Genomic DNA, 7,988 nt, shown 5'->3' with positions numbered 1-7,988 from the left:
TTCCTTCTTTTGTAAATGCCCTTAAGGTTTTGACTACTGACACAGTGGTCCTCGAGGAAGTCCTATCAATGGAGAGAATGAATTGAAGCAATTTGTGTGTGACCTCAAGGATTTCAAGGATTTTCTGTCAAAGGGGTGGGACATTCATTTTAACTCCAGGAGAATGCCTTTGTCAAGCAGGGAATGACCAGAAGATTCCCAGACAAGGGCTAGGCAGCCACCTGAAACTGAGGTCTTGTAAGAGGATGGTGGAAGAAAGTTCAAATGCAGTGCTTTATCTGATCCAGGACCACCGTGACTTGATTAACAGCAATAAACCCTAGCCTGTAGATCCTCCCAAAGCTTGCTCTGTAACAGGGCAGACCAAGAGGCACATAGGCAGACACACGGGTAGCTCTTCCCATTTGAAGTATAGGATTTATCAGCACCAAGACATCACCAGAATTCCCAGTCCCAACCCAAGCCTCCAGACCATGCCATGCCACACTATGCTCTAAAAATTCCACTGAAATGCCCATTACCTTAAAAATAAAGTCACACATGCAGACACACAGAGCACCATCTACTCATGAGTCCAGAGACAATGAGTCTGGGCCCTACTACTGCCTTGTGAAATCATAGCCATGAAGCAACTTGGGCCACCAGCTTCGGTTCCATTGTTCTTTTAAAAATCCAATAGCTTGGGATGCCTGGGTGACACCATTGGTTAAGAATCTGACTCTTGATCTCGGCTCAAGTCATGATCTTGTAGTGTTTGAGTTCGAGCCCCACATTGGGTTCTTCACTGATGGTGTGGAGTCTGCTTGGGATTCTGTCTCTCCTTCTCGCTGCCCCTTCCCTGTTTGTGTGCTCGCTCGTGCACACGCTCTCTCCCCCAAAATAAATAAACTTAAAATTTTTTTAATAAAAATCCAACAGCTCAAATCTTTTCTAGAATCATTATTTACATTTTCCTGAAAGTGGATGTGCAATGGGATGGATAGGAGAAAAAGACAAGAGGCAAACCTCCCAACAACGAGTGCAATTAGAATAAAACTTGAGATCTGACAACATGGAAAAACCCATCCCTCCATTAGAGAAAAAGGATTTATGTATCACCATAATAAGTTTGTCCTATCAGGTATATAGCATGGAAATTGACATTTTTGTAAGGAAATTAAGTCAGAGTCTAGAATTATATCTTTTATGTAGCTTAAAATCTCAATTAGAATGCTTTTTGCTGCTATCAATTTTTGTCCTGAATGACAGCATTTGGAAGGAGAGAGTTAAAGAAGGGGAAAAAGCTGAGAAAGATTGAACTAGCATTGCACATGCAAATGAATGCATTATAGTAGTGGGGTTTTTTTCCACTGAATAAATTTACATTTACATCAGTTAGAGCTGATGTAATTCTACAACCAATGGAACTTAAATATATACATATTTTGTCATGAAAGCCCTCACAGCTATAACCTTTTGATTAAAATCTATTGTAAAACTAAGAATAAATTTCAGTCAACCAACTTTAGATTTGACAACTTTTATTACTCATTTTACCCAGAAGTACACTTTAACTGGTATTTTAGCAGCACTCAATAGAAGAAGTCTCCCCCCGTTTTCCTGTTAATTCTCTAGATTTTGTAACAGTTCCCATAAACTGATGGAATTTTATAAACTCCCACCATAAAGAATGAATGATATAAATTGTCTGCTCTTGGCCAAGGGCACATGTATACATGAATGATACATGGCTACCATTTACGTTTTCCCACCAGACTGAAAATCGATCACAAAATTAGAGGAGTGGGAAAAATTGGTGGAGAAATAACTTCCTTCGGGTTAAACTGTCACCTGTTCCTGCTTATGTGAGTCATTGCAAAACTGGTAAACATGGTCTTAAGCATTTGGCGTGGTCACTTGAGGAACGTGCAAGTAAGACTGTGTAGGAATAAGCAACAGCAGCAGGGCTAATGTTCTAAGTGATCACCCAGGGTAAATATAATTTGTTTCCTCACGGTCATTACAAATGGCAACTTAGTGAAGCTGATATTAGGGGGCTTTGCATGGCCAGACTGTGACAAGGTTAGAAAAGTAGCCTGCCACTAAGTTATCAAATTTGGGGGAAAGATATAATTTCAACACTAGTCTCAGTGCCTGTGTGTCAGGCACTGCCCACTGAACTAGTATTTCTGCCACCAGCCTTATAAAGTAGGCATTTCAGTTTTCATTTTACAGATGACAAAAGTAAGGGGCAGAGAGGAAAAGTCCACGTCTAATCCCCACAGTTCGTAAATCGCAAAGGTAGGACAGAAGCCTGGTACCGCCCTATGAAATCACAGCCATGAAGCGACTTGGGCCACCAGTTTTGGGTTCATTAAGAATCTAATGGCTCAAACCTTTTCCAGAATCATTATTTGCATTTTTTAAAGTAGATGTGCAATGGGACGGATAGGAGAGAAAGAGACAAAAAGCAAGCCTCCAAGCAACAACTGCAATTAGGATAAAACTAGAGATCTGATAATATGGAAAAACCCACCATTCCATTAGTCAAAGAAGAAGGATTTACGTGTCTTAAGTGGTCTGTTTCTAAAGTATGTATGCATATGATACATACACTGGTATGTATCACAACAATTATGCTATCACCTGCCATTGTATCCTGTACTGTGTGTGTGGAGGGGGGGGGGGCGGACGGAGGGTGCGGCAGTAGGAAGGTTTTTTTCCTACCACTTTAAGGAAATGACCACTTTCCTTAGCATAGAGCTGTTTTTACAATAGGTGACCTCAAGCAGTAAATGATGGGTGCTTAGTCCCCAAATTCCATATCCGTCTTCAACTCTTCCAACTCTAGCCCAATACTCCCTCAGTCCTAAGGTGTTCTTCCCACAATGCAGAACCAGTCACGTGAAATTTAAAAAGAAACAGATATTACCAGCAAAAATCACAGTATTACATTTTACTAGCTGTATGGGCAGGAAGAACAATGGCCAAGCTAGAGAGAATTTCCTAACAAGTCCACTGAAATCATCTTTAAACATATTCAAATTAAAATTGCATTGCTATAGACATGATGATGTTTTGGTATTTATAAGGATCTTTTGCCTTAGATGGCTAACACCTCATGATTCAACTACAAAATTAAATAAAATAACTAATGGTAGTTGTACCTAATATTTATATTACACTTTACCATCTGAAAAATGCTTCCTTACACATTGTCTCATTCATGCACGGACGAGAGTGAGATGGAAATCAGGGCATGGAACTATATAGGATATCCCAAAAGGAGAATTTACATCAGTAGTCTTCAAATTTAGTGTCAGAATTGCCTTTTCATTGAAATACAGATTCCAAGGTTCCTGTCCCCCAAATTCTTAACCTGTGGTTTTGCAGCAGGTGGGCCTAGGAATCTGCATTTGTATCAGGCACCTGATGATTCAGTTACATGAGGGTGAGGAGAAGATCCCAGGATCACACTTGAGAAACACCGGTGTGTATCACAAGCATCATGCCATCACCTGTTATTATATCCTGTACTGTGTGTGGGGGTGGGTAGAAATGGTTTTTTCCCCACTACTTTAAGGAGATGACCACTTTCCTTAGCATGGAGCTGTTTTTACAATAGGTGACCTCAAGCAGTAAATGATGGGTGCATGGTTGGCTTTGTTCCCAAATTCTTCAACTCTTCAGACTCTAGCCCAATACTCCCTCAGTCCTAAGGTGGTCTAAACCCTCAGTGAGATCCCACACATTTCAAAAGGTTTTAGGGGCACCTGGGTGGCTCAATCAGTTAAGTGTCCGATTTCAGCTCAGGTCATGATCTTGCAGCTTGTGGGTTCGGGCTCCACATCAGACATTTTGCTGACAGCTCAGAGTCTAGAGTCTGCTTCAGATTGATTGATTGATTCATTCATTTATTTATTCATTCGTTCTCTCTCCTCCTCCACCCCCCACCCCTGCTAGCGCTCTCTCAAAAATAAACTTAAAAAAAAAAAAAGGTTTTGCCAATAATACATATACTTGAAATACCTGGCACCACATCGCAGTCCATCCCCAGCCTCAGACCATGTGCCCAGTAGTTCAGCCAGTTACTTAAGGGCCACAGCAGTGTTTTAAGTTAGGATATGTTTTACCTCTATGTACCAGGGTCACATTAGGAATTCATCACAGGCCCCACATATATCAATCTATCTGCTGGTTCAGGATCCAGGAAGGAAACTTCAACATCAGAATCCATGTACTCAGCCCCAAGCTCCCCCAGTGGCAAGGAGGCTCCCCCTAGCACCTCAGCACACTGGCTCTTATTTTCTCTTTCATCACATCCATCTGCCTCATTGTTTTTAATGTTTACTTATTTTTGAGAGAGAGAGACAGAACGCAAGCAGGGGAGAGGCAGAGAGCGAGAGGGAGACACAGAAACCAAAGCAGGCTCTAGGCTCTGAGCTGTCAGCTCAGACCACAATGAGGGGCTTGAACCCACGAACCCTGAGATCTTGACCCGAGCCGAAGTTGGATGCTTAACTGACTGAGTCACCCCAAGCTCCCCTGCCTCATTTAACCTAGTGTACTTCAAGGGCAGAGGCTGTGCTGTATTCATCCTGAAGTCCCAGTGCTAGGCACATAGGAGACGACCAATAAATGTTTTTAATAAAAATTACATCTAGGAAATTGACAGCAAATTGGAGGGAGCAGGTAGGGAAGCAGCCCATCAAAAAGCCAGTCTCTTGAATTCCTGCACTTGTCTCTCCTTCTTTACACAAGAGGAACCTAACAGACATTTTCTCCCAGACACATTTACTCTATAAAAATCCACAGGATGGACAGAAGCATCCTTTAGGTAGGCTCTTTTTACATTAAATGGAAACTATTCTGTGTATTGTTTTTTTAAAGAAGGAAACACTGTCCCTCCCTGTCTGTGGAAAGGCTTCACTCAGACACACAGAAAGAAAGGCTGGAGGAACAAGGGCTCCTTGCTGTGTGTGCGGTGGGTGTGATTTATTGCACCTTCCTTTAACGCCTGGAAGCTGATGCAGGGGCAGCTGAGGTGACCTGACGTAGGGTCATTATTGCACCCTTGGGCAGCACGGGTGTTTTCCAGGTGCTCTGTAATCACTTATTTACTATCCCTCCAGAACCTCCAGGAAGGAAGGTCAGCATTATCTTCCTGGCTTGGGAGGAGAGGGATTTTAAGCCCAGAAGGGTAGACGGCAGGCTACGCTGAGTCAGTGCCAAACCATCTCCTCCAGCCAGGATTGCAGAATCCATTCCTTTGGGAAAGGCAGCACTTTCCATAGCCTCTGCGGACATCTGGGTGGGGAAAGGCCAGGGGACAAGCTTCTAGATGCCAATTCAGTCTGGTTATTTCAGGAGAAAAAGTGAATGGAAACTGAACTTTAGCATGTATACTCAGGGGATCCACAAACTCTTTAGTGGTGAGGAACTAAACGCAAAGCTTAAGTCATATGTAGAAGTTGTTCACAGAGTATCAAGGTTAATTACCAGGTCCAGACTGCTTGTTAGTAGCAGAGTAGCCCCTACCCAGTGGGCAGGCAGAACAGGGCCACAGTTCCCACAGGCACCCCAGCTTTTCTTAGCTGCCCTGCTTTGTGTTCTGTAAGGGAATGGGCAAGGTAGGAAGTGTGTTTACTTGGGGCAGTAGCTTCCAACACAAAGCAATGCACTCTGATTCCTCTCAGCCTCCCTCTCCCCAACACACATGTGTGCGTGTGCGCGCGCGCGCGCGCACACACACACACACACACACACACACACACACACACAGGCAGTGCAGAATTTTAACCTTCTGGATTCACTAGAGAACCAGAAGTGGGGAGACTTGGGTTTACAAGCTCAAGGAATGAGGCAGGGTTGTCTCCCACTCTGCTGGAAGACACATGGAGGGGAGGTGAAGAGATGGAGGTGAGAGAAAGCCCCAAACCTAGTGGGGATGAGCGTGGGCCTGGCAATAACTGTGAGCCTGGCCTAGGACCAGCAGCATCAGCATCACCAGGGAGCTCGTTATAAATGCTGAATATTGACTCCCACGTTGATGTACTTGATAGACTCTCTGAGGGAAGAGTCCAGGAACCTGTGTAATATTCACCCAGGTGATTCTTAAAGACTGAGAAGCCCTGGCCCTGGGGTCAGACAGCCTGCTCCATTACTCTCCAAATACGTGACCCGAGACGAGTTACATAACCTCTCCAGGCCTCCATTCCTACCTTTGTAAATTGGGTACAATGGTAATGCCTACCTCTTGGGGTTGTTGGTTGTGAGAATTACAAGAGATAGTGTGTGTGAAGTACTTCAGTCAGGATCTGCCACACAGGAAACTGTCACTCAAGTATACAGAAAAAATACAGACTGTCCCTTCTTCAAGTCTTAAACCACACTTCCGCCCAGGGCTCATGCTCCTGACTAGGTTAATTCTTGGCCCAAGGTCAACTCTAACTGGCAACAAACTCTTGGATCCTGCCTATGCCATTCATGACCCATTTATTCATTTATGGATCACAGACATTATTCTTTAGTCCTCCACTAAAACCCCTGCCCCTTCAGCAGCTATAGATTCTGCCAGTCTTGGCTTGGTGTATCTTCCCAAGAAAAGAGAGACTTTCAGAGAAATGCCCATAAAATCTAGAGGTGCTTGTGGAAATAGTGGGCTTGATCTCACTTCTGATCTTAGGTTTGCTATTTAATACATGTTTGTTGAGTAAATGAGTATCATAAGACTTGGAAAATACAGCCACAGGGTATGATGACAAGAGGCTGGCATGGGTTTCTTCTCTCAGTTTATTGCAGAATTTATTTATGGTTCATTGATCCATTTAGAGATACCAGGGCAGCTTGGTTTATTATGGCATCTTGCCAGTTTTGCATGCATGCCACACAAGCTCCTTTCCAGATAGAAATGATATTTGTAGTGCAAATTAAAAAAAAAAAAACCTTTAATTCATCCCTACAAAATGTGTTACAGAAAAACAAAGAAAAGTTAATAAGCCATAGATTCATTTGATGTATTGTTAAGCAAAGTGAAAGTCAAATCTTAAGACTAATGAGACTGATAAACATAAATGTTGATGGTGTGTGTGTGTGTATATATATAAACAAAGGAAGGAAGCCAGGAGGGAAAAAATAGATTCCAGTGATACAGGGGGAGAAAAAACAAACATAGATATGTAGTGATGTGCAAGGAAAGATCTGAGAACTTTTTTCCTTTCTCCAATCCTGCCGAGACCAAGGGGTGCTCTACACTGAAGCTTCTCAAACTATCCATGGCGAAAGACAATTTTTGTTCAAACTTTGGTTTTGTTTTTTCATTTCCTATCACGGAATGTTCTAAATTTGATTAAATTAATTGTTTTGAAAATTATATAACATAAAAGCACACAAAATACAAGGCACTCTCCTTGCAGACAGATCAGCCCCCAAGATTGCCCTTACATCAAGGGAGAAAACTAGACACCATGTAAGAACCCGCTTCTAAAATTCTAGGGGCACGTGCGTGGCTCAGGTGGTTCAGTGTCTGACTTCAGCTCAGGTCATGATCTCACGGTTCATGAGTTCGAGCTCTGCATCAGGGTTTGTGAGTTCAGGCCCCACGTCAGGCTTACTGCTGTCATCACACAGCCTGCTCTGAATCCTTTCTCTGCCCCTCCTCACACTCTGTCTCTCAACAACAAATAAAACTGTAATAAATTAATTAATTAAAAAATTTCTAAGACTATCAAGTGAGCAAAGGATAGGACATGGTTGCCCAAAGTTGTGGGTGACATTGGTAGCAGAAATAGATTAGCTCCCCAGCCCCCTTGGCCCTGGCAGGCAATCGCTCATTCTGGAAATAGCCTGTTGGTTTCACTAATGAAGGTTCATGCGAAAACACTCGAAGCAGCTCAGCAGAGGCCTAACCCAGGCAGGAACTACAAGCAAACCTCCTACCTCCTCCCACTTTCCTTTTTTTCTGGTTGAACATGTTATAAAGAGTCACGTATGCCCAGTGGAGATGGACA

The sequence above is a fragment of the Felis catus genome, chromosome C1 (assembly GCF_018350175.1).
Source record: "Felis catus isolate Fca126 chromosome C1, F.catus_Fca126_mat1.0, whole genome shotgun sequence".
Taxonomy (NCBI): Eukaryota; Metazoa; Chordata; class Mammalia; order Carnivora; family Felidae; genus Felis; species Felis catus.
This window is presented reverse-complemented; position numbering follows the sequence as displayed.